The sequence below is a fragment of the Rhipicephalus microplus genome, chromosome X, assembly GCF_043290135.1.
Source record: "Rhipicephalus microplus isolate Deutch F79 chromosome X, USDA_Rmic, whole genome shotgun sequence".
NCBI classification, from domain to species: domain Eukaryota; kingdom Metazoa; phylum Arthropoda; class Arachnida; order Ixodida; family Ixodidae; genus Rhipicephalus; species Rhipicephalus microplus.
In genome coordinates this window covers 254,177,261-254,204,341 of record NC_134710.1, presented here as the reverse complement: position 1 = coordinate 254,204,341, position 27,081 = coordinate 254,177,261, and the positions used below count along the sequence as shown (strand labels likewise).

At 46.1% G+C, this 27,081-nt stretch overlaps 2 protein-coding genes across 3 annotated transcripts in view; one reads left to right on the top strand and one right to left on the bottom strand.

Moving 5' to 3' along the window:
- LOC142776066 (uncharacterized) overlaps positions 1–27,081 on the top strand; it is a 119,389-nt gene that overhangs the window by 77,511 nt on the left and 14,797 nt on the right. The gene's annotated exons all lie outside the window — the stretch shown is intronic.
- LOC142776067 (uncharacterized) overlaps positions 1–27,081 on the bottom strand; it is a 112,043-nt gene that overhangs the window by 84,243 nt on the left and 719 nt on the right. The window lies entirely within an intron of this gene.

Genomic DNA, 27,081 nt, shown 5'->3' with positions numbered 1-27,081 from the left:
TTGGCACTCCGATCTATGTAAAGAAGCGGAGTGCACATCTTTCAACTTATGAAATAAAACCTACATTTGTTCTTAGGCTTTTTGCGTATGTAGTCAAATTCTTGTTGTGCTGGAGTACGAGTATTGTGCCCAGGGTTAGTTTCAATGTCAGCGGAACAAAGCAAAGTGTAAACCATTCAAAAACTTTCGCACAAAATCTCACACAACACCCGTGGACACGAGAACAGCAGTAGACAGTGGCTGATAGATCATTTAGACCATGAAAGAGTGCATGTTGAAGAAATAGTAGCTTAGAGCTGTAGGAAAACCACTGCTCTCGTGCCCACTGAAGGTGGCGTCAAGGTGTTGCTTCTTGAAGCTGTCGGTGGCAATTGCTGTTGTTGTAGATGGGGCTGGTCGGTCTGGACGGGCGTCAATTCTAGGAATGTGTTGATCGACTAAACTGACGAGGTTTTTTGCGGTAGCGGTGCACCTACATGCGCCAAGCCAGCTGAGCAAGTAGAAAACTGTGGCAGGATAATCAAAAAGAATGACCTGCATCTTGAAGAAATTGTAGCTTAGAGTTGTGCGAAGACTACTGCTATCGTATCCCCTTCGATAAACTGATTAATGATACCCACTCATTTACAACGCTGACAGATGATGTCTTTCCATAGGTATAGGTGTACAAGTTATCTTGCTTGAAAGAAATTGTCTGCGTGTTCACGTGCCCGCACTGTCGTCACGACACATTCAGAGACATATGACAAGCACACGCCTCTATGCCCTTGTGTGCAAGAGCTTAGCGAGGCCGCTGTGCCCACAGCAATAGGCAACTTTTATTACATCCACCATACATAGCCCATTCTTCATGCTGCATCTCATACGGCAGCCGACAACACACTTTTATCGCACAAGTATGTTACGTTTTTTACAGCGGGTTGTTTTAGGCCCCTACACAGCCTTTTCATCCCACCAATAGTACTGTCTTAAACCTAATTTGCAGCATTTTGCATGGCGTTCTTTGGCCAGATTTTGGCTCCTTCGCCAGTAAAATTCCCGTATATCATCATACATGATCCATTTTATTTTATTTCTACTTCCGTAGTGGAGTATCCCATGGCTGTGGTGTACTGAGTATGGATATTTTGCATTGCTGATTCAACAATCTTATCAAATTGCTTTACTTATTCTGCATTATGACTGGACTGTAAAACGTGTCCTTCAACTACTTTCAGTTAATGCCTACCATTTCTTTTTATCACGACGTTTATGGTACCCTTTCACTGGTACTGCAGAATGAATCAATGTTATTTGGAAGATTTTTGTGAATTACGTACCCCACGCCACACTTTTTCTTTTCAGGGAGCCATCTATTGCAGAGAATGCGCACCCTGTTCATTACTTTGTAAGTTTCTGACTTCGAAGTAATGAAATTACAGAAGTTTGATTCGTCCTCGATGCAATCAGTAACGTAATGAGTTACTTTGAGCTAGTACCTTCAAGAAAATCACGGATTCTTTTCCTAACTCATTAAAAATATAGCACTACCACTTACCTTTTGGCAAAAAAAAAAAACTGAGCAGAAAAGGAAAGAAAAATCAACACCGCTTCGCACTAGAGATTCTAAGCCTGAAAGAAGGGTGGAGCTGGGTGGCCTTCTTTGCTTTTTAGCCTTTCTTTCTTTCTTTCTTTCTTTCTTTCTTTCTTTCTTTCTTTCTTTCTTTCTTTCTTTCTTTCTTTCTTTCTTTCTTTCTTTCTTTCTTTCTTTCTTTCTTTCTTCTTCCTTTTTTTCTTTTTTTTTCTTTCTTTCTTTATTTCTATCTATCTATCTATCTATCTATCTTTCTTTTCATTTATTTCATATCTCTTGTTCTTTGTCTTTTTTGTCTCCGTGTATTTCTATTTCTTTCTCTGTTTATTTTTTTCTCTTTCTAGCTCGTGCAATCTTCTCTTTCTTCTCTATCTCTATTTGGCGCTTTCTTTTCATTTCTATCTATTTTCTCTATTTCTTTCTCTTTTTGTATTTCCTTTCCTACTTCAGATTGCTCTTCTTTTTCTTCTTTATGTGCTATATATGCTTAACTCTGTCACCTCTTTTTTTCCTCCTCATCCTCACTTCGCTTTTGTGCCCCCTTGCTATGCTATACTGCAAAAGAGATTATACTCTGCTCTGACAGAGTGCATGAATAGCCTCTAGTGGTTAGGACGCTCGCTTTCAGATCTCGGGTAAACAGGTTTGATTCCCGCACTACCAAGAAAAGTTTAAGCCAAGAATCTGTTCTCTTTAATTCTATCTCTTTATTTTCGGTCTTTCTCTCTACCTGTCTGCCCTTATTCTCTCTCCCACGAAGGGCATTGCATCCCACGCTGGACAAATTGGCGCACGTGTTCTGGGAGTGAAGCAAAAGATGACGAAGAGAACTCGAGGCCGGTTCATGGCAATAATAGTCTTCTGTCGACGACGAATGGCATAACAATAAACTTTACAGTTATGTTGATAAAAAAGGACACCAAAAAATCAAAGGAGTTATTCTCTGCGCCAAACTTTGAAGAAGGCTCAGGGTAAAGCCACTAAGCCTCAGACCTCCAAGTGTAGAATGCATTGATGGAAGGCCAAGGCCCTGGTAACTTTGGACAACGATGAGCTTTTGTAAAAAAAATCAAGTAATTTCATCGCCTTGTGAAAGAGATAGTAATGAAATATCATTATTTTCGGGCAGCTGTTTTTGTATTGCGATTAACCTAAATTTTGAGTATTCTAGAAAAGTAATCGAAAATGAAAATAATAACTTTTAGTATAAATTTGTCCATCTGTGATACGTTCTTTTTTTTAGTTTTCCTAACCACGTTGCAGCCAATGATCTCCCATTGAAGGCATGCTAATGCTTGGCATACCGGAACGCGTTTGTGCCGCTCTATTAAAGCGAATCGAAGACTTGCGTGAAAAAATTACGAATAGCTGAAACCCATTATTCGTACATTAAAGGTTTGATTGCCTAGCAATGCAGGAGAAACCGGTAAGGAAACAATATAAAAAGCTGTTACTGAAGGAATATGTTGTGTAATCCATGTTATTATAAACAACTTATGCTAAACAAATAATGATACAAATGACTTGAAACGAATGCCTTGTGTAGAATGGCCCAAAGTAGCGCGATCCTTATCAACACTCTGTTTCAGGTGTGTGGATAACATTTTAACGTCGAAGTTCATATGAAAGAATATTAAAACTGTAGCCATCCTAAGCCACTCGGGATCGTTTTACAACATATGAACATGCATATTTATTATGTATATCTTTAGATATTTATTTTTGAGTGTACTTCTGATTGGGAAAAAGCTGAAGAACACGTTCATCTTGTTTTTGTGTGGTTATTGCATGAATTTTCATTCTTAGTGCTGCGAATGAATTCCAAAAATTAAATGAAAAAAAAATCATGCCCTTAAAGGCGTTTTGTGCGTTTAACTTGCCACATACTCAACTGTGTTTCCAAAGAATACAATTTACATGTCTGTTTTAAAAAGGAGGGATGACAGTCCGCATCGATGCAGCACTAGGTTCTGTCACTGCGCCCACCACGGTGGTCTAGTGGCTAAGGTACACGGCTGCTGACCCGCAAGTCGTGGGATTGAATCTCGGCTGCGGCGGCTGCATTTTTGATGGAGGCGAAAAGGCTGTAGGTTCGAGTGCTTAGATTTGGGCGCACGTTAAAGAGACCCACATGGTCGGAATTTCCGGAGCCCTCCACTACGGTATCTCTCATAATCATATGGTGGTTTCGGGATGTTAAACCCCACATATAAATCATCGTCATCATTTTTGGTCATTGTAAAGATTGAAGTCAGCCAAAATACACGAAATGATAAGCGATATACCGGCACTGAAAGCAAATCGAAACTCATCTATCAAACTTTTCAAGAGGAGCATGCGAGCTTCGTCTTTAAGAAACATGGTTGAAGGCAGTGCATTTTAAGCGTCTGGTTTACAAGGCGTAAGCACTACGAAAATAGGTTCCAGTGTCACGTTGTTTCAGACATTTCAAATAAAAATGATCGTGAAATGAGAACAATAAAGAAATATGTGATCGGCGGTGCTGCCTCAAAATCCTTTTTTCCAGAGGTTCAACCATGCTATTAGTGCAATGTAAATACGGGTGAGCCGTAACGTTCCAAACTTATTAGGCCCAGGGTTTTTTTCTGAACAGAGAATCAGTCACTGAAGGCGAGGCTGAAGCCACACAAAAGCAATGCTAAACTGAGCGAAAAGAAGCAGAGGCATTTACGGTGGATGTGGGCGAGTTGTACGAGGTAGCAAGGCGAGACGATGAGTGTGAACCCGACGGCCGTCCTTTTGAGGGCGCTGCCTTGTTTTCCACGTTAAAGTGTGTGCAAGCGTTAAGGGACACTAAAGGCAACTATTAAGTCAACGTTGATTGCTGAAATGGTGTGTAATAAACCTCGTAGTGGTACTTTTGTGCTAAAGAAGTGCTTATTTTTGAAATGAAATCACGTTTTAGTGACGTCGTAGTGTTACTTTTGTGACAAAGAAGTGCTTATTTTGAACTAAAATCACGTTGTAGTGGTCCACATCGGGTTAGCGCACTTCAAATCACCAGCCCAAACGGAATGACCCGCTTCTCTCATGCCGTGCACAACGTTTCCCGGCTTTACTGTGCGGCTGCCAACACTAGTAGCAGCAGAAAAAAAGAAGTGGGAGCCACTTCAGCAACAATGGCAATTCAACAATTTCCTGCCATTCGCTCAACAATGGCAGGCGTTATTGGCTCAACTGGGCCCCGCTAGATGGCACGATCTGTCAAGTTTAACCAATCGAAAATTAAACTTTTTAACGACTCACCTTATTCCCCATAAAACTTTCCGGCGGTCTTTTTTACATAAATTAACACAAACGAAGAAGCGGCGTTTTATTACGTCTCTGGATGTACTGAAGGTTATTCATTCAAAGCAGCTAGTTCTTTTAGTAGTGGTTCATTGAAAGAGGTACCTCTGACATAATCGGGATCATTTTGAGAATGTTCTCCATTACAGCATGCATTTTCGTGCATTTGCCTTTTCTAATATTGTGATGTAAAGAGATGTTGGGCCACCAATAGGGCGCCGAATACTCCTTATCCCTTAAAATTATCTAATAACAAAGTTAACAGAATGTCCAAGTCTCAAAGCGTAGCAAGTCCACAGCACAGAAATATACAATTCAGCATAACAGTTATGACATGACGTTTCGAAACAACGTACTCAACAATCACATATACGTTCACATATTGAAAATCACATATAACATATACCTATATGTTAACAAATTAAACCAAACGCACAGCCAACAGTCACATATATGTCAACGTAACAGTCACATACTGAGCATTACAGTCAATAGTCTCATAATTACGCGCTGTCACACATTAGAACGAAAACTGAATTGTACTAATATCGGCCAAGAATGCCACTGTCTTCGACGAAAACTTTCAACGCTTTTACGGCGCAGTTCTGTGAACCTCTTTTTGGCGACGGGCCCAAAAGCTTCCCTAAAGTGAAGGTTTTGTGATCTAAAGTCATTAAGGATAATCTAAGTCGGCGTCTTGGTGTTTCTTGCTGTGAATATATATGCAAGAGGTGATATATATAACATCCACAAATCCGCAATCACATTCTGAAGTTTCAGCACGGAGAATTCTGTGTAAAAAATTGGTTGGTGTAGGCAGTGTCTAATCTTAATCAATGCATTAGGGTTTCGACACTTCTGTCAAGAGATAACGCAATTTCAAACTCAATTATTGGATCTATATGATATAAGTAAGAGCTTTTGGAGTTTTGGTCAAACCACATATTTTTACATATATTGAGAGATTCTGTTCTTAAAATGCAGCGCAATTTATTTTTCGGTATAAGAATACAAACCAAAGCATCTTTGTGATGTGATTGCCGTGCTGCTTTATGAGCTGCTGTGTTGCCAGGTATGTTGGAATGTCCCAGTATCCACTAAAACGTTATTTAATGGTGCTTTTGGTTGCCTTTGTGATCTCATCAAGTGTTTCGTAAATCAGGCTATCATTTATTGTTTCCTTTTTTTGTGCTGTGAAGTGAGGTTAGTGCCGCTTGTGAATCACTGAAAAATATACTTTTTTAGCATCTTTTACAGTAATTAATACATTTTAAAGCACTTAGAATTGCGAACAGTTCAGCTGCTGTCGACAATGTAACACGAGCTAACTTAAATAAATCTTGTGCATCGAGGTGTGGTACAATAAATTCCTAGGTTGAAAAGGTTGGTAGACTGGCTCCATCTATATATACATGCATGTAACCAGGACATCGCATATATATCTGGTAAAGTGTTAGTTGCTGGGCGGCTTGAATGAACATATAATTTTCCCTGTTATTGCCATCTACTAACACTTCGATCTTTAGAAACGTCAGCAGTCATGTAGGATAATCGATGCCCATGTTGAAAAACTCCTTTCTTGGCAGTATGCCAGCGTTTTTTCTTGATTTCTTTATGAACGGAGCATTCATTCCTCTGTATTATCTACAGAGCCAATGGGTGATTTTCATGTTGTGTCTGAAGGTGAGAGAAATGTCGGCATGTCTCTTTACTTCTCATAACTGCAAACAAGGATTGGCGAGCGTCGACTATTACAAGATATTTGGAAGTCACTGGCGGAACTCCTAGACATATGTGTAATTTCCTGGCTTTGATTGATATGTGAGATTTAACGTCCCAAAACCACCATATGATTATGAGAAATTCCATAGTGGAGGGCTCCGGAAATTTCGACGACTTGGGGTTCTTTAACGTGCGCCCAGATCTGATTACACAAGCCTACTGCATTTCCGCCTACATGAGAAATATAGACGCCGCAGCCGGGATTTGTTCCCGCGACCTGCGGGTCAGCAGCCGAGTACCTTAGCCACTGGACCACCACGGCGGGGCATAATTCCTTGGCTAAAAGTATTTGCACTCTTTATTATGACGTGGGTGAAATGCCGTGCAAAGTTGACGCAGAGTGTGCAATTCTCTTTGTTTATTTATTTGTATACCCTCAGGACCAAAAAGGCGTTATAGAGGGGGTCGGTACAATATGAAAGCGGCAAAAGTTATAATAACAGCATTGAAAGAAATACAACAAATCACAATAGTGAATAAAACAAAAAAGGCAAGAGCAGGCAAAGAACACTAGCCTACAGTCACACCATAAAGTGTTTTGAAAATGCTGACTTGAACAGCCCTTGATCCTTAGTGTCAGCAATGGAGGGGGAAATGCCTTTCCAATCTCTACTCGTCTTCGGAAGGAAATATAGCCAAAAATGGTTGGTGCAACAAAACGGAATGGCGACGTTGTTGAGGTGGTCAACACGTGATGAAAAATATACAGGTTCCCCGAATAATTCCTCTCTAAGTAATTGATTATAGAAGGAAGTTTTGCGGAAGAGTGACAGACAAAAAATTGTTCTTCAAGAGGCCAGATCAGGAAGTTGTAGAGTAGATTTTATTAAAGTCACGCTGGCAGTGCGAGCACAGTTAAGAATAAAGTGGCCTGAGCAGTTTTGGACAACTTCTAAAGCTTCAATTAACGTTGATTGAGCTGGGTCCCAAATGGCAGACGTGTACTCTAATTTTGGTCGGAGTAATATTTTGTAAAGCAGTAATTTCGGGTGTGGGGGTGCTCGGCGGAAGTTCCTGTGAAGGTAACTTAGAGAAGGGTTGGCGTTGTATTAATATGTGTAATGTGAGAAGGCAACGATAGATCATTTGCTATTGAAATACCAAGGTATCTGTAGCTATCAACCTGCTCTAACTTACTTCCATTATTGTGTAGTTGAAAAGTTATAGAGTGATAGAAGAGCGTGTGGTTGTCAAGCATATACACTTGTTACGTCAAGATTCATTAACCACGTATTACACGAATCAGAGACGCTATTAAAACCAGCTTGGAAAATGAATTTATCGTTTTCGTTAGTTTTTCTGCCATACAGAACGCAGTCGTCTGCAAACAGTTTTATGAATGATTTATTGTTACTTGCTAGATCATTGGTGTAATCTAAAAAGGTAAAAGACAACAAAAATTTGAAGTACGTCAGAAATAATTGAACAGAAATTTGAAGAACAATTATTTGCGGTAACATACTGAGTGCGGTTAGTAAGAAAGCGTTCAATCTATTTCAAAGTGGTATAGTCGATATTCAGCGCACTAAGCTTAAAAGAACGATGAAGGAATTTCAGAATTCAATCAAAGTTCGTGTGTAAGGAGGACCGACATTATTGTTGATGATGTAATAATTGTTTTCGTGGTTGTAGCAGCAGGAGCTTTAGAACCGGCGAAATAAAAGCTTGTCTGGCTCCATCCCCGCGAGCACGCTAAAAGTGTGGGCGTGGGAATATACGTTAACTTCGTTTCCTCCGGCTTGGGGCATGTGTTCTTTATCTTCAACCATGGCCTACGTGACTAACCCATGACGTCCCGTTGCCGGAACAAATCGAAGAGGCCACACTTAAGAAGTGCTGCTGGTGCAGATTAAGCGTCATATCGAGAATGACGTCACCGTGTTCGCTCGGCGTCTCAAAATGCTCGGTGGCCATAGCCACTGCTTTTTCACCAAAAACTGCCCTGGTGTTCACTTTTGAGAACTCTCACATCGCTTTTCTAATTCAGCAAAAATCCAACTGTCCTTATACGCTCTTAAGTCATTTTCTTAGAAAAGTGCTTCAGCTTCCCTTTAGGCAGTAGTAAATGGTGTGAAACTTTATCAAATGTATTCGTGAAGTCTAGAAAAATGCTGTCAGCCAGTGTTTTGTTATTTAGTGCGGAGATGACGTCATGTGTAAAAGATAAAAGCTGGGTTTCGCACGAACGTTGCTTACGAAAGCCGTGTTGGAACTTAGCGAAAGATGCGTTGGTCTCGAGAAATCCCCTGAAGTTGGAGTATATTATGTGTTCTAGCATCTTACAGGGGATGCTTGTTAAAGAAATAGACCGGTAGATAAGGGGAGAGTGTTAGTTTCTGGATTTAAAGACGGAAATAACCTTCCGTACCTTCCAGTCTGTTGATTTGATGATTGATATGTGGGGTTTAATGTCCCAAAACCACCGTATCATATCAGACACCGTAGTGGAGGGCTCCGGAAATTTTGACCACCTGGGGTTTTTTACCGTGCACCCACATCTGAGCACACAGGCCTACAACATTTCTGCCTCCATCAGAAATGCAGCTGCCGCAGCCGGGATTCAATCCCGCAACCTGCAGGTCAGCAGCCGGGTACCTTAGCCACTAGAGCACCGTGGTGGGGCGTAGAGACTGCTTAAAAATGTGTGGCAATACATTGGAACAGTAGACTTCAGTGTTATTTAGAAATTTCGCGTTTATCTCATCAGTGCCAAAGGCGGAAGGCAGCTTAAGTCACCGGATTAGGTTGACAATTCCTTCAAGCTCTCTAGTTATGTAATCCATTGAAAAAAAAAGTCGCTAGGATGTACCTGTGGCACCAAAACTTCACATGAATTGGAGAAATATTGCAAAAATACTTTGTTAAGAAGCGGACAACATTCTTCATTACGCGTCGCATGGCCATTGGAGTCAGTAAGTGATATGACAGTTTGTTTCGGTTGATAGCGTGGGAATTGAGGCTTGGCTGCTGCCTTTGCGTGGACTTTGCCGCCTTTTCTGCCGTTCTCACGTCTTGACATGACTCCTCTCCTCCATTGTCTGCCGCGCTGGGAGAGCGAGGAATGACGTTTAACCCCTCTCACCCGGTAGCGGATGTAGACTGTGGAACCGCGCGCCGGGGTCTTCTGAGAGGTTTCGCGCGGGTGCGGTCAGAGATTCGATTCGCTCGCAGTATTTCAAGCTGGATGGTCGTGCCCTCACGATCTCCGACGCCAGCGTAGCTCCCACCGATTGGTTCGCCCTCCGTGGTCTCCTGACGTCGTGCAGCTCTCTCATTGTGGTGCCCCGCCCTTGGACTGCTTCGACCAGATCCCCACTTTCCTATCTCCTTCTATTTTCTGTGTTTTGCCTCTCTATTTCTTCATCTATTTCCTTCTATTCTTTTCATCCCCCCTTCCCCCCACCCCTATAAGGCACTGCACCATGTCGCCTATAGGCAGACAGAAATTAGGTGCCTTTTTCCTCTTCTTTACAACCCCTACCACCACCGGTCAGAGATTCTCCGGGACAGCTTGCGGTGAGCCAGACATTCCCTTTTCCGTCCATCGACTCCCGTTGCGCGGGGCTCGTCGGACTTCGCTGACAGCACCTCGCGCCCGAGGCGAACGCTCACCTTTAGTTGCCCCATTGTGTACGCTCAACCGAAGGGTGGTACTGTGTCCTAGTCCGTGGCCACGCTACGCCGACCCGTCTCCCTCCGAAACCGACGCGAGCGCCTTTGCCCTCGCTCGGGCAACCGGGCCTTCATTCCGGTGTCACCGTGAATCACCTTTATCACGGAGATGTTCTCGTGGCGCCCTGTGTAGTACTTTTTCTTCGTGGCATGGATAAGCACATTTGCTTTCCCGCCGCGCCTTTGCAACGGGCTGTTCTGCGTTTTGGTGTTGCCACAGACAATAAAGTGTTGCGACCTTGAGCAGTATCGTGTTCTCACCATAGCGACGGTTAACGCGTGACCTGTGGCTCGCTAAGACCGGACCCACGCTAGTGGCCGTACTCCTTCGGGATACTTGTACACTAAACCGCCGCCCAACGCGGTATCAAAAGCTGTAAGCTTTTGACTACTCTTAGCGAGTCAGTTCGCTTGCGCAATTCGGGCTCGTCGCAACATGTCTGCTTCGCGGGGTTTTTGTCCGTTGTCCTTGTTCGCGGATATCGCGTTGCACAAGAAGGTCATTGCTTCTATTGACGGGAACTCTTCGGCACCCGTCCGTGTCGCCACCTCTTATTGCGGTGAAGATACGAGGCGGCCAGCCGATTCTTTGGAGATGGCACGTCATTTAAGAATGGGCCTCTTGCCCAACCCGAACTGTACGCGCAAGCGCCTCTGACTGCTAATGCGCCCTTCGGCATGTATGGCAGTTCGTCGGGATAGCGCTCATGGTCGGTTCCCTGCGGAATGAATGGGGCGTGGGCTTTGGTGCCCGCCGAATTTTGCCGGTATCAGCCGTGAAACCGACACTTCGAACGCACGCTGAGCAGGCGCCGGAATTGCCGATGGTAGCCGCACCAAGTGCGCATTTTATTCGACAACAGGCCAATCCCACAAAGAGCCTCTTTTGCTCTGGGAGTGGCGCGCAGGGCGGTGGTCCGTTTGAAACAGCCCCACTGATCGAGCTTGGCGACTGCTCACCTTCGCTCGACCGCGCCGCCAACGCACCAACGGTTTCCTGCGAAGCCGGTGCGACGACGCAGACGTTGCTGCAGAACGCCGTGCAGATGATCCAAACACTCTTGGGAGCTGTGCAAACGCTTTCGGCTGGTCCGAAAAGCGGTCACCCCGCTGTCTTTGCCAATTTACAGCGGATATGGTGATCTGCTCACCGGCCGAGATTACCTCGACTCTCTATCCCGTTATCAGAGAGAAATGGGTTTGGATGATGAGGTGGTGCTCGAACGCGTTGTTACAGCTGCACTGACTGACACGGCGGCAATATGGTATCTGCTTACCCGTTACTGTGCAGCAACCCTCGGGGAGTTTCGCGCGGGCTTCTTGCGCGAATTCCTACCCGCTGACTACGAAAGTAGGATGTGGTGAGAGCTCGAGCTCCGTACACAAGCTCCTGACGAATCTACAGGAGTATGTACGTGCGATGGATGAACTTAGTGCTATTGCTGAGCCCCGAGCCTCGAACGAGGAGCGCGTCGAACGAGTGATACGGTAGGCACTTCGAACTTGTTCGGCATACCTGCGTGGCCGCCGCTTCCGTGACTGCGAAGAGTTGGGGGGGGGGGGAGTGTTTATGTTATAAGAAGGAAAAGAAAAGTGAGCCCCGTAACTGTCTGCTTCAGGGAGCGACACCTCAACAGTAGCTTTCAAGGCATGGGGGTAAGCAGGGATAAAGAGGATAGGAATAAAGATATAGAAAGAGAGAGAGATGCGCTAAGCCAGCGAGCGAGGACATATCGAGTGGATATGAGAGATAGGAAAGATGGAAACACGGTCACAGGAGTCCGAGGATGGAGCACCACTTGCGAGAGCTCTTGTCGGCGTCTGGAGATGGCGTAGAGCAAGTCCAGTCGGTCGGAGCTATGCTGTCGTCGGAGGTCGGCGCCAGGAGATGACGTAGCGCGAGCCCAGTCGGCCAGAGCTACGCTGACATCGGAGATCACGAGGGCACAACGGGTCGGCGCGAAATCCAGCGAGCGAGTCGGAGGAGTTGGCCGCCGAGGCGAAGCGCATTCAAGGCGACCTTTTCACCGCACGTGCCTATCGCCCACCACCGCCAGCCAGCGATGCCCTAGAGCAGCGCTGCGCTTGTAGAGGGGCCATGACTCTTCTCCAACGGCAAGAGCCTCTTGGCGCCGCCTTTGCGGCTGCAACCGGCTGTTATTGGGAGTTGAGCGATCGTGCTCTTGAACCCTTTATGCACGAAAGGCCTGCGCTGCTCCACCTGAAACTTCCCCACAGGGACGCTCTCCGACCCAACGTAATGTGGGAGGTGACGCTCACAGAAACGTATCCTGCGATAAGGAAGCGAGCTGATCACGACAGCTAGATGCTGCTCCGCCCGGGAAAACAGACCGTGATGGAGCGCGCTGTTACCGCTGCCGTAAACGAGGGCACATAAGGTAGCGAGGCGATCACGACAGCCAGAGGCTGCTCCGCCTGGGAAAACAGACCGTGATGGAGTGCGCTCTTACCGCTGCCATGAACGAGGGCACATAGCAAGGAAATACACCGGATCCAGGCCTCCTGCGAGACAGGGAAACGGGTTTCCGGGTCGTTTGGGAATGCTCGAGCGACCCAACCTTTGCTTCTTCACTCTGCGAGCAGGGCAAGCACTTTTCTTGCTGATACGCACGCGCCGTTCATTCCGGTCACTATTGCTGGCCGTGAATTTTTTGGCGTTGCTGGACACAGGCACTAGCACCTCGTTGTTCGGCGAACAAGTGTTGTACCCCATGCAGAAGCACTCAGTGCGCTTGCGGGACAGCCGAACGAAATTCCCACTTGCGAATGGCGTGGTCCATTCGGCATGCGCTGCAAGGTTGACTGTCAGATCGAGAGATCGAAGGAGACGCTGCCGTCTTGTTCATCTTCCAGGGCTCAATGTTCCAGTGATTCTCGGTCAAGACTTTCTCCTTAAAACCGATATCGTTGTGGACATTGCGAATGGTGGCTATCGAGATGGCCCATTTTGCCAACTCAAGTCGTTCATCAGCTCGCCGGCGCTTACCGTTGCCTATGCCGCAGAAGCGTCGGAAACGTGCCCTGTGCAGAGTTCGGGGCCAAGTCCCTGCTCAAAGCATTTGCCCTCTCACAATCCCCTTCGGGAATGAGAGGCGGGGCACGAACCGTGTCGTGCGCCAACATCGGGGTCGTACCCTGGCGTTCAGGGCTCGTCGGCTCGAAACTCCTGTGTAGGTCGACCATCCCGACACGAAGAGGCACTACAAAATGCTTGCGGCTGGCATTATTCGCCGCTCGTCTAGCTTCTGGGTGTCTCCAATTGTGTTAGTGACTAAGAAAGATGGCAGTCATTGCCTTTGCGTAGACTATCGCCGTCTGAATGGAGTGACTCGTAAGAATGCCTATCCGCTCCCCATGATAAACTCCATCGTAGGAAACCTGGGTGATGCACGGTACTTTACCACGCTTGACGCATCTAAAGGTTACCTATAGGTCCGGATGGGTAACCGTGACCAGTGTAAGACTGCGTTCCCTTCCTACAGAGGGCTGTTCGAGTTTACTCGTATGCCCTTTGGTCTTTGCAATGCTCCTGCGACGTTTCAGACTCATGGAACGCGTCCTCTGGGAAGCAAAGTGGTCATACTGCATGTTCAACCTCGACGACATCGTGATTTACTCATGAACCTTCAAAGAGCGCTTGGCCTATGTTGCCGATGTACTCAAGAGGGTGAGGACCGCCGGGATGGCATTAAATCCCAGTAAGGTCCACTTAGCGCAGACCCGCATTCAGTTACTCGGGTTTAAGCTGGGCGAAGGCTCCATAGCGCCGGATCGGGAAAAAATTTGAGGTATTCTCAATTTTGTTGTTGTTGTTGTTCTCCTATTGTAAGTGGCGCATACCCACTGTGGGGGATTGGCCAAGAATCGAGTGGTTTCAAAATTTACTGTTCAGATTTTGAATGATGGAGGTTTAACAGAAAGATTACCGATAGCCTAGAAAAGTGTGTTGCTTAATGTAATGCATGCAAATATTTACATAAACGAATTTATTCTTAGAATAGAGCAATAATATGATTTTATACGTATATAATTATGTGGACCTGTTAGGATAATGAAACTGGTTAATTAGTCAACCTTTTAGTTTCATCAATATAGCCCCGGACGGCCGCGCATACTGTCGCATTAGAGAAACCAGAAATGGAAGCTCCAAAAGACAAAATGACAGGCAGAGATAAGTCCATACCAATACCACGTAAAGGTATTTCTAATAGGGTTTTTCGTAATGTGTTAAACCACCTGCAGGTCAAAAAGAAATGGTCTATTGTTTCCAGTTCATCACAGAATTCACACAGTGGCGAAGGTGCCTAAGCAGACCTGTGTTTATAGACATTTAGATTTGGTACCCGGCAACGCAGCCTTGTGATAGCTACTTCTTGTTTTCGAGTGCGGCAAAAGTCTCTTTGCCAGGGATATAATAAATGGCGATATTCTGTAGAGTTTGTTAGTGCTGAACCTTTAAAGACTTGCATAAGCGTACGTCTGCGGAATCGAGCAGCAGTCACATAAGCGGATGATGGACAGAGTGGTAGAATTGGTTCGCTGATTGACGACTTAGCTAAGGAATCGGCTATTTCATTTAGAAACAAACCTTTATGTCCAGGCACCCAAACTAATCGTACTTTTCTCAAATGTGCAGGTACTAGAGCACGGAACGCCTTTGTTACTTGATTATCAGCACCAACAGAAAGTGCCGCACAGTGAGATAGGGAATCTGTTATTATGACAGCTGATGTAATTGCTGTATCTAACTTGCGTAAGGCGAGCACCACTGCCAGAAACTCAGCCACAAAAACGGGTATAAAATCGGGTAGTCGAAGGGAATAAATCCAATTTAAAATCGGGCTGAAAATACCAACCCCTGACTTTTGGTCGTATTGCGATGCGTCTGTAGCAATAATAACGTTTGTTGTAATACGGCGCAGGTGATCTTGTAGTAAACCATCCAAAATATTATGGGGAAGTAATTTGGCATTATTAGGAAAAATGTCGTCGAATTGAATTTCCACCGGGGCTAAATTATCACGACTCGGCATGATGTCGCTTATACGTACGTTTAGAGGCTCCAGTAAATTTTGCACAAATATAATTTGTGGCGTGTGAAATCGCGGCCATCTAGCAGAAAAAAATGATTCCGGGGTGGAAATAAAGGCTGTTTCTGAATGTCGTAATGGTGATTCATAAATTCTTAAGAATGTCTTAACAGTCAAAAGGCGAATTCTACAAGAAAGCGGAGGGACCCTCGATTCGAGATACAACACATTGTTGGCAACTGTTTTGGGAAGGCCAAGGCATAAGTGCAAAGCTTCTTTTTCCAGAAGAATTAGAGGCCGCAACTTGTAAGCTGGAACTCCAGAGAAAAGTACACACTCAAATTCCAAAATAGGACGAACGTACATGCGATATATCATTACCAATGTGTCTCTTCTCATACCTATGCGGTAGTTGCTTAGCCTACGTAATATGCCAATGGCCCACACTCCTTTTCCGGCGATATATTCGGTATGAGGTCACCAGTTAAGCGACGTGTGATAAATTACTCCAAGGTGTTTAACAGATTCCAGCTGTGGTATGTCCTCATGGTGGTGATACAGAGAGATGTTCACAGGGTATTGCAGCGGGAAAACAAGGAGGGCACATTTACTCGGATTAAGTAAAAAGCTGTTGCCATCGAGCCAGCTCTCCAATATATTAAGGTTAGTCTGCAGCCGTTCATATAAGGTCTGAATGTTATCTGCCATTGCAAAAAATGCGATATCGTCTGCATAAACATAAGTTGTTATATCTTGTTTACGTGGAATGGTGCTCATTAGTAAATTAAATAGCACCGGGGAAAGCACCGAGCCTTGCGGTACTCCTCTCGTTTGGGTATGAGTAGATGATGAAAAGCCATCTTTAAAACAATAAAATTTTCTGTCTGCAAGAAAATTGTGAACCCATGCACGCTACTATGTATGATGGAAAATCAAGGTATTCTAATCGATCTATCAAAATAGAGTGCTCCACGGTATCATATGCTTTAGCGATGTCTAAGGTAACTAAGGCTGCATATTTTTTATGCAGCCTAGCTAATTGAAGCCGACTCTCTAAGTCAACGTGGGCATCCCAAATTGAACAACCAGCCCTGAACCCAATTTGACAGGGACTTAGAATTGACCTCATGGTAATAATTTCATTGTTTCGTATATTGATGATTCTCTCAACCAATTTCACTAATTTTGATGTCAGTGCGATCGGCCCTGTGTTATCCAACGTGTATGCATCATTTTCATTTTTTAGCAGGAATACAATTTTGGAAAGTTTCCATTCTGGAGGTATCCATGCGTTCCCTAACGAATAATTCACTAGTTCTAGCAAAATATCAGGCGATTCCTGGAGTAAACATTTCAACATAGAGTTCGTAATCCCACCTGGTCCGGGAGCCGTCCTCGGTAAGCATAATACTGTCTGACTCAATTCAGCTAAAGAAACTTCTGGAAATTCATGCAAGTTTACCAGAACGGACTGAATAGCCAAAAAATTAGCAGTGAAGCGGCGTTCTAAACCTTGCGCTTTGTCTTCTAGAGAGGTGTTCATTTCTTCCGGTGTCAAGACACATGACTGCAACGTTAAAGGTGCTGGCAGTACTTTTCTTGTCCGAAGATAAGCGATCAAAGCGCGCTTATTTTTAGATTTAGAAAGATAATCAAAATGTCTACTGTCGTATTCTCCTTTCGCGCGGTTCACTGTACGCTTAATTACGCCAGCAAGGAATTGATAGTCCTTCCAGTTTGTTGGGCTCTGATTAAGAAGAAGTTTTTTCCGAGCGGCTTTTCGTCTTCTATAATCGCGCGTACAGTCATCATTTCACCAACAAGAGGAGGATCGTTTATTGGATGGAATATAAACTTAGGAATTTTTTCTAGATCCCTCCAGCATAACCAATCGTAGATGCAATCTCCTTAGCACTGGCATTTCCAAGCTTGGAAATAGCAGAACGAAGGCAGGTTTGAAATTTGCTATGGTTGATGTATGTGCGTTTTGGCTGATCTAAAGTTATTGTTGGACAAGTAATGTCAAAAACTACAGAAAGATGGTCGCTGTTAGTTGCCGAATCCAGAACAGCCCATGAGAAAACCTTGATTGCATTGGAGCAAAACGTTAAATCCAATACTGAGCTAGTTTGACCTCGGACAAATGTTACATGACCTTTATTCAGACAGGAGAGGTTGTGATCAATAGTCCATTCCCACAGTCGCCTACCACAAGAATCTGTCCTTATACCCCAAGACAAATGATGTGAATTAAAGTCTCCTGTGAGTACAACTTCCTTTCTACATGCTACCAAAACGCTATCAAGATAACGCGTACTTTGCACACCGGAGGGGAAGTAACAATTTACAATTGAAAAAGGATGGTATCCGGGGAGACAAAATCTAATGCTAATATTTCACAATCCAAGTCTAACATTCTGAAAGAAATTTTCGCCCTATGGCATAATTTACTTGATACAAGGATCATTAAACTACCACCACGTGATGGGCGATCTAATCGAAAAGAACGAAAACCTGCAAGACGGAAATTTTTATCTGGTGTGAGCCAAGTTTCTTGGAGAATTATAATATCAAGATTAAAATTATTGCAAAAGTAATGTAAGTCGGTTGAGGCTGAGAATATTGAACGGCAGTTCCACTGTAGTGCCCTCAACTGACCTATGGTGTTGAGCGCACCACAGAGGTGCTTGTCGCGCCCTTGTTAGCATCTTCACGCGAAATAGCTGATTCATTCCGTTTAGATTTGGACTTGAGATTGGTGAAGATAGGGGATCTGGTACGTTTATTAGTTCGTATATCGAGTTCCATATCTGTAGCAGTACTTGTGCTCGGCTGAAGCGAATGTCGGTCCAAGTGCACCTGTGTTCCTGACTGCTTAGCCTTGCCTGCAGATGCAGAAAGTTCGTCCAACACTACATTGCGTAGCTGTGTGGCATCGCTGGTAATGTCTAATACTGCTGGTTCTGTACTAGTCTTCACTATTTGTCCAATCTGACTTGAAAGAATTTCCACCAAACAGTCGGAAAGGCTAGATATGAGTTTATTTATTGCCTTACTCACTGCTTTTTCCACAGCAGTTTCAATAGCCTGCGATAGGTTGGAGTCCATACTGGAAGTGCAGCGCCCTGTAATACCAGAGTATCCAAAAGCCCTGTCTCTAACTATGTCAATGGCTTCCCTTCGAGAACAGCGGCGGTGGTCAAGAACTTCAAGGATTTGAACCTCCCGGGAACGAGCGGAACAGTCAGAGTTGTCGGCGCAGTGACTGCCCCCACGAAGACAACACTTTTCCGCTGTTGCAGTACACTTGCTTGAAGGATGGCTCTCTCCGCAGGTGCTACAACGAATGTTAGATTTACATCCTGCCGCACTGTGGCCGAATCTCCAGCAGTTCTTGCATTGAATCGGACGAGAAGCGAGGGGTTCTACTCGGAAGATCAGTGGCCATAATTTTATTTCTGGCGGGCATTTTGTGCCCACAAATGTCGCGATGACAGATTCGGTTGGTACCCTCTCGTTGTCGACTAGGCGATTACACCAGTAAATTGAAATTACGCCTGCTCCAGAGAGCTTGTCTAGGGTCTCATCTGGACTCAGCTTGGAGTCGACTCCCCGTACAAGACCTTTGGTACATGCAAGGTGAGGTGGAATAAAAGCACTCACCGGGGTAGCAGCAAAAGTGGTGCATTTAAGAAGATCCTGCACGCAGGTCTGATCCGGCGACCTACACACGATACCTCCTCGCCCAAATGGGCGCACATCTGTGATGGTGTGGAAATGATTTGAAGTTGTCTTAAGTTCCTTTTGAACCGCCTGAGGGTTTGTAAGTCTGATGAAGCCTCCATTTGTAGGTACCAGTGCCACGGGAATACTGTCGATACCACTGCGGAAAAAGGAGTCTAGCGGTAATTCATTCGACGGCAGGGACGCTGACCAGGCGGATCGCGCCTGGCCAGGAGAAGTAGTCGACATGAGCGCTAGAGATACGGTTAGACTCAGAAACAGATAAACTATAAAATCGCACTCTAAGACAGAAAGTTAAAACCACTCAATCCTCAGCCAAGAACACCCCAGTAGGTTGAGCACGGGCAAGCCAGGCTCCGAAGCTTACGTGTCCCTGATCCGCTGATCAAGGCGTCAACTCAATTTTTCCGTGCCCAAGGACGTACGTGGCTTTCGCCGCTTTTTAGGAATGGTAACCTTTTACCGTTCCTTCATTTCATCCTGTGCCCGACTGCAGGCGCCCTTGAGCAAGCTCTTGGGTAAGTCTGCTGAGTGGCAATGGGGACTTGAGCAGCAGGAGGCGTTTTTCCGACTGTCTAACGCCATAGCGGAGACAGCGCAGCTCAAGCTCCCCGACCTGACCAGACCGTTCGTTGTACAAACTGATGCGAGCGATCTGGGTTTAGGAGCTGTTCTCCTACAGCAATACGATGGTGTTTTGCAGCCGTTGGCCTTTGCCAGCCGCTCCTTGGTCTCTGCGAAGAAAAGGAGTGCCTCGCCATCGTGTTTGCACTACGGAAGTTTGACGTCTATCTTGATGGGACGCAATTTGTGGTGGAAATGGCTCACAGTGCGCTCAGCTGGCTGATGCGGCTCCGTGAGCCTGCTGGCAGGCTGGCGCGCTGGGCTCTCCTGATACAGCACTATGACTTTTCAGTGCAGTATTAAAAGGGGAGCACCAACGTGGTAGCTGACGCGCTATCTCGTGCCCCCTGTTCTCTGCCGAGAACTTGCATTTCGGTGCGACGGCCACTTGCGGTACCTTAGTACATGAAAGTGTCGAGGGCGAAACAGAGGCAAAAATGGGGGAGTCCCCATGAGGATGACCTTGGCTGCTATGCAAGTAATCGGTGCACTGCGTATCGGCCGAGAGGGAGAACTTTCTGAAGGTCACTGTGCCGAGAGCGAACCCATGACGCCGTGCACGCGGCGGTCGCTGCGGTCCTCAGTGGGCGCGATACCAGACTTCCCCGATTGGGAGAATGGGAATCGCTTTCGACAGCAAAGAGCTACTGAAGGCTCAGCAAACTGATCCGTTTAGAGTCTCGGAGGGAGGGACGGAGCGCCGTATACGCTGCTTGCTCTGCGGCGGGCGCCGATAAACCGTTTTGAAGAGGCACGGAGCGCAGTTTACTTTACGCTGCTTGTTCTGTGGCGGGCACGATAGGGGGCTGAAACAGCGTGTGTCGCTGAGTCCCCGGCGGATTCATTTTGCTGAACCATGACGGGCTCCTGCTTAACTATATAGCCACTGATGACGAGTCCATCGATCCCTTTAAGGTGGCTATGCCCAGAAAAGTCTGAGAGGCGCACTGTTGCGATCCTCTCACGACAAACTCGTGGCCGGTCACCTGTGGGGCTCAAAAGTTTTTGCAAACTGAGCGACGATGTGACCTGGCCCGGCACGAATCGTGACTTTTATCGCTATACCGAGCCTGCCACGTCTGAAAAAACGGTTGAACCAAGGGTTGGCAAGCCAGCCGGTCTTATGAACCGATTGTCAGTGAGCGTTCGTGGCGCGTACTGGCTGAAAGATCCCCTTTTGGGAAAGCTCAGCCGTGCCCACATCGCAGACCTGAAGCCCTTTGTCATGGTCTGACGAGCTCGCGCCAGCGTCCTGCGGCAATTTGCGCAAGCAACAGGCACGCCAGGAATGGCGGACCGCATTCGAACCCCGCACCGGTATAATCAGAGGAAGTGGTCGCCTTTGTTATTTCTCACGCCAGATGGCGGACTTCTCCGCAAACGAAGGCCCTCAGTTTACTGTCTAGCCTCAGCATAGGTTAGCTTCTTTACGGTCTTTTCTCGTAAAGAAGTTGACCCCACCGAGTTCGCTGCTAGTGTTTCTTTTTTAAGTGTTCATGTGTATTTTATGTTTTTGTGTAATAAGTGCTATTTGTATTTTATGTTGTTATTTTCTTTGGCCAGAGATTGAGTGACATTTTGCTGTTTTACTTTTTTGTGTTTATTTTGTCCACTGCGAAGGAAGCTGTGACCTTGAGTATCGGTGCTTATGCGTGGAGAGTGGGACGAAGGACGCTTTGCGGCTTTGCTCGCGCAGCCGTTGGCGGTGTGTATGTGCGCGTGCTTCTGTGCGTGTGTAAGTGCGTGACGCTTCAGTGCGTGCCCGTGAAGAGTGCGCGTTGTGGCTTCGACCCATCAACGTTGACACTAGAGTAGCTCGGGGCCCTGACCCAGTGCCGTCAGACAGTCCGGCCATGTTCTGATCTTGGGCGTCGCCGAGAAGCCCTGCTGCCTTTTCCACCATGGCTCCTGCGCGAGGCCAGCTGACAGCAGCTATATGCTGTCGGCCAACGCCAGGGCGCCTCGCAGCCAATTCTGGTTCAGCCTCCCTGATCACTGGAGAGGCCCGGCTGCCCGCAGCGTCCCAGCTCCGTCATCAAGCCAGAAATGCGGGGCCTCCAAACCACAACCGAAGCGGTGCCCCTCGGACTCGCGGCCAATCAAGAACAGCAAATAGCCATCAGAGAGCCCCCTTTCGTGCATCTGACCTCACACTCGAGTATCGCAACTAGCGGACATTGTCACGCTCTTCCACCTCTCCACGCAGGGGACGCTATCCCGCTTCAGAACCACGAACAGTACTATTACTTTCCTGAGCTCTCTTTCACAAAAATGTTATGGTGTCGTGTGCTTATTTTGTTTCAATGTTTTTTCTTCTTTGTCATCATTTTTTAGCATAAGTTACAGGGCTGGACTGAGGTTAGCTGTCGCTCATAGCAGTGTCATTTTAACTGCATGGGTGACGTCTGGCTGCCTTTTGCAGGCCGGTAAAGGGAAATTTAGGAGAGGGGAATGTGGGAATTGAGGCTAGCCCGCTGCCTTTGCGCGGGATTTGCCGCCTTTTCTGCCGTTCTCACATCCCGAAATTGACTACCCTCCTTCATTGTCTGCCGCGCTGGGAGAGCGAGGAATGACGTTTAACCCCTCTCACCCGGTAGCGGATGTCGACTGCGACGCCGTGCGCGGGGTCTCCTGAGAGGTTTCGCGCACGTGCGTCAGGAGTTGGTCAGAGATTCTTCGGAAAAGCTTACGGTGAGCCAAGCATTTCCTTTTCCGTCGACTCCCGTTGCTTGGGGCTCGTAGGACTTCGCTGACGGCGCCTCGCGCCCGAGGCAGTGGAGTGACTCACCCATAAAGCCAATGAGGACAGCAATTTGGAAGCGACGGTAGCGCCGTCTGGGTTTTGTAGGGAATCGTAAAAAGATTGAAAAATGACTATTTTACTAGTAAGTAAAACTGGTTTTGTTAGCTTCTACACATAAATATATTCTTTGAACCAAGTTTAGCTAAGAGTATTGTTCGTATAATTTATAAATGCGTATAAAATGAAGTAGGTTTCAAAAGCAACCAGCTGTTTCGATATGGTGGCTGGCCTTCCGCATAGCAGACGACGTCGTCGCCATCTGCTTCTGTGTTATGGCTGACCCGCGCTCGTTGTAGCAGCCCCCTTCCTCAATTTCTATCGTTTTTATATTGTACATTGCAGTAAACTGTGCAACACAAGCTCATAAGTATCTTGCATACCTACTTTAGTAAGTTGTGATGCCGCATACAGGCTGAGTGAAATGACAACGCTGGTCACACAAGCTTGCAACAATAAATTGTTTATTGCAAGTCAATCGATCAATGTTTATACAAAATCAAAGCCACGCAAGTAACATTTTAGCACGTACAGCAGTGAACAATATGCATGCATCAGCGTTTATGTGCAAAGAAGGTATACGTACTTCGCATAGCCCTAACATAGATGCCCGGAGCACAGAAGCTCTCCAGCGCTGGTTGAAATATCCATCACACTGCACGAAACCTTTGCTGCAGTAAGTAAAGGCATACCGCTTACACCCCTGCACCTGTGTTGCTCAAGATTTCGCAACAACTCGTTGACAGTATTCGGTAAGCTTTCTGTAATTGGTATCAACCTAATGTCGTGCCTTTCACGAGCAATGAGGCGAGACTGTTTGTTTCGTGGTCCGCACTGCCAACTAAAGTGCGTCACTTTCCAATTTTCTACGCGGTGGCACTTTGCATGCTTCTGAATGCCTGAAATTAAATGAGGAATGGTTTTTTTATGCTTACCTTTCCAAAGTCTTACAAATAAAACCGTCGGAAAAAGGCTTCATTCGGTTTTGTTTACCTACGCAGCCAGGTGCGCTGTTGTCGTTTCGATGGTGGCGACTCCTCGCGCGGTGACCGCGAGGCTCGCAACTTGCCACGGGCCTGCCCGGGGCGGACGCCCACCTTTTGTTGCCCCTTTGTGTACGCTCGGCTGAAGGGTGGTACGGTGTCTTAGTGCGTGGCCAAGCTATGCTGACCCGTCTCCTTCCGAAGCCAACGCGAGCGCCTTTGCCCTCGCTCGAGCAACTGGGCCTTGGTCTCGGTGTCTCCGTGAATCCCCTTTACCACTGGGACGTGCTCGTGGCACCCTGTGTAGTACTTTTTCGCCCGTAGCATAGATAAGGCCATTTGCTTTCTGTCACAGACGGCCATTTTTGGCAACCCGGCGTCACGGCAATTAACGGGTGCCGTACTCCCCACTGACCGTGGGAATGGCGTGCGCATGAAAGGGAGCCGAGAAGTGCATAATGGGGTGCCCTTCTTCGAACGTCGCCGCCGACGTTTGATCCTTTTGTAACTGCGGCGGCGTCTGTAGGGTCGTGGAAGGCCGCGATGTACCCTGAACAAGGATTAGACTATGGGACGCACCGGCTGAGAGCCAAACAGTCTGACCGTTTCCCATGGGGGAAACCGTGGGAAAACCTTTGGTGGCCAAGTCGTATGACAACACCCCAACAGGTTGTCACTCTCGCTAGTTGAGGGCCCTCTCCTAATTAAAAAGGGGTGGGGTCAATATATTTTTTGGGGCGGAGTTTCTATCAATAAAAAACGCATGATTGGACCCATGTAGAGGTCTCTTGTCCCCAAGGAAGAGAGCGAGGAGACACGAGGGGGATTCAAGCGCAGGATTTTGCCCTGTTAGGCAGACTAGTCGCTGACCAACATGCTGTAGAAACAGATCAACAAGCATCTCTTCTATAAGTTTTTAGTGTGGCTCTGTATCGGCTGGCCACCTAAACTTAGCCGTTCGTCTAGTTGTGACGCGATATTAACGTCTGCAACGTAGACATCGGGACTTCGCTTCGAGTTAACTCAACCTGCCCGAAGTCAGCTACAAGCACTAGCCTCCCGGAGCCACCAGCGTTGCAACACCGCCGACATCGCAGTCGTGCCAGAACTCTCTTCGACTTCTCGCATCCGATCATCGGGGACGCAACGCTGCCGGTCATCACACGTATGCCTTCACCTGTTTATATCTTCGAACTTTCTTCTCCGTCGTTCTATTGTTGTTAGTTTGTGTATTTTGTAATAGTTCTCTCTCGTAAGCTGATTTATTGTTTCTTTTATATGTTTCTTTAGTTGTATCAAGTGTCGATGTATTTTGTTAGTTGTATTGAAGTGTTGTACTAGATCCCGTGTGCTGCAATATCACTAGAGTAAAATTTCTTTTGTTTTTTTCACGTCTCTGGTCTCTTCACTGTCTCTGCTTGCGTACGGAACGAACTAACCTGCTGTCATTCCCATCGCCGACTTCGCGCTGGCGACGCTAGAGTGTCAGCTTGTAACACTTTCCCGCCACGCCTTTGCAACGGGCTGTACTGCGTTTTGGTGTTGCCAAAGACATTAAAGTGTTGCGACCTTGAGCAGTATCGTGTTCTCACCATGGCGATGGTTAACGCGTGACTTGGGGCTCGCTAAGACCGGACCCACGCTCGTGACCGTACTCCTTCGGGTTATGTGTACACTACAACAGTTTTACAAAACTTCGATGGGTTAGTAGACAATAACGAGGGCAGCGTAGTAATAAAATAGTCCTGCCTGGCATTTTTATAGATAAGTGATACCCAGAAAGAGCATCACAATAAGCCTGCCAACGAAAGACATTCCTGGAGAGTTTAGCCGAGCGGAAGAGGCGTTTCTACCGATTTAGAAGTCTTTTTAATGTGGCTGTGAACCACGGCGATCTCTACTTTTTTATATTACTTAAAGCAGCACATGTCTGCCGATCAATGAAGCAAATTTGTATGTAAAACGACGCCAATTCTGCTCGACTGATTGGTAAAAATACAGGCATATAGCGATCAATCAATTTTCAAGTTTAGCGTTTATTGCAACATAGTCCCCCTTTTTGTAGTTTCTTATGGTCTTGGTGATCTTAGTTCAGGGTGAAATATCAATACGTAAATTGTAGGCAGCAGTGGCCACTAACACCAGGAAAACAAGTGAGTGAGTTCAGTAAGTATGGTGTCGTAGTCAGGAATAAATCCAGTACATTGGCAGACGTAACGGCTCTTCTTGTTGGTTCGGTTACAATTGGAGTCAAGTTGAAATGTAAACACAAATTAATCAATGATTTATTCTCCGCTGTAATCTCTGTGACAATAGGACTGGTACCGGAACAATCAATTTTAGCTAAGTTAAACTCTCCCGAAAGCAACAGATGAGAGTGCAGAAATTGTGCAACCAGTGAATTTAACTCGTCATGCAATTCATTACAAAAGTCAGACGCCGCGTTGGGTGGCCTATATAAAGCGTACACAGAATAGAGCACTCTGATGACGTAACATGATATTTGCACAAACCATTTCTAAGGGAGTATTCACCGGTATCATGTGCGACTCTAGGTTATCGGTTACTGCTATAAGCACACTTCCCCCTCTTCCGCTACCACGATCGCTGCGATAGACAGTGTAGTTTTTGTCGCAAACAAATAATGCTGTACGGGCTACACCGGGGAAAAGTCACGTTTCGGTGAGCGCTACAACGTCTCCGCAGCACGAGTCAATGACAGTCGATAATAAATCTCACTTGTAGATTATGCTTCTGACATTTGATAGGAATAATCTGCTAGCCGAAACCGGGGTCACATCTTTTGATATTCTTGCTAAGTTAAGCAGGGGCATGTACCTGTTGACGTAGGAGCAGACGGAGAGTCATGCCCACTTTCGTTTCTAGCGGATTCTAGTTCACAGATGCTATCGGTTATTTGCGAGTACACGAAGCACTTTTTGTTTATTTAAAGTCTGTTATAACGTACGGACAACTGCTGTTTGATAGCTTTTTTATACTCGTAAAGCTTTTTACGCACACTTCTTGTAGTAGCACAGACGTCTTCATTAACTGAGATGCCACAAGCCTTGAGTAAGGCTCTAGTGACCAAGACTTTCTCGCGTAGCTTGAAAGATGAGAATTTTATTATTAGAGGCCGGCATTTTCCTGGTGCGTACTTTTCCAACCTGCGCGCACGAGATATACGTTCGTCATCGTCACTTAGGTCAAGATTCAGCTCTCTATTAAGGATACTGCCTACTTTTTTTTTTCACACTGGGTCCATGTTTCGGATGCGTTGTCTTCAATGCCGTGTATTATCAGATTATCGAGACGGGAGTGATCTAGTTCGTTAAGGCGTTCACCTAACGCTGCCAGTTTTTGCGCGCTGTGAATGTCACCAATTTCTCCTTCAAACAAACTTTGCGTTTCCTTGACGCCATTTAGAGAAGCCATAACCTCGCTGCGCTTCGTGTCAACATTTTATGAAGTGATTATATATAAAAAGGTAGTTCTTTGTGCTGTTTGCTTTTTTCTTCCTTCGGCAACCCAGGATTCAATTCC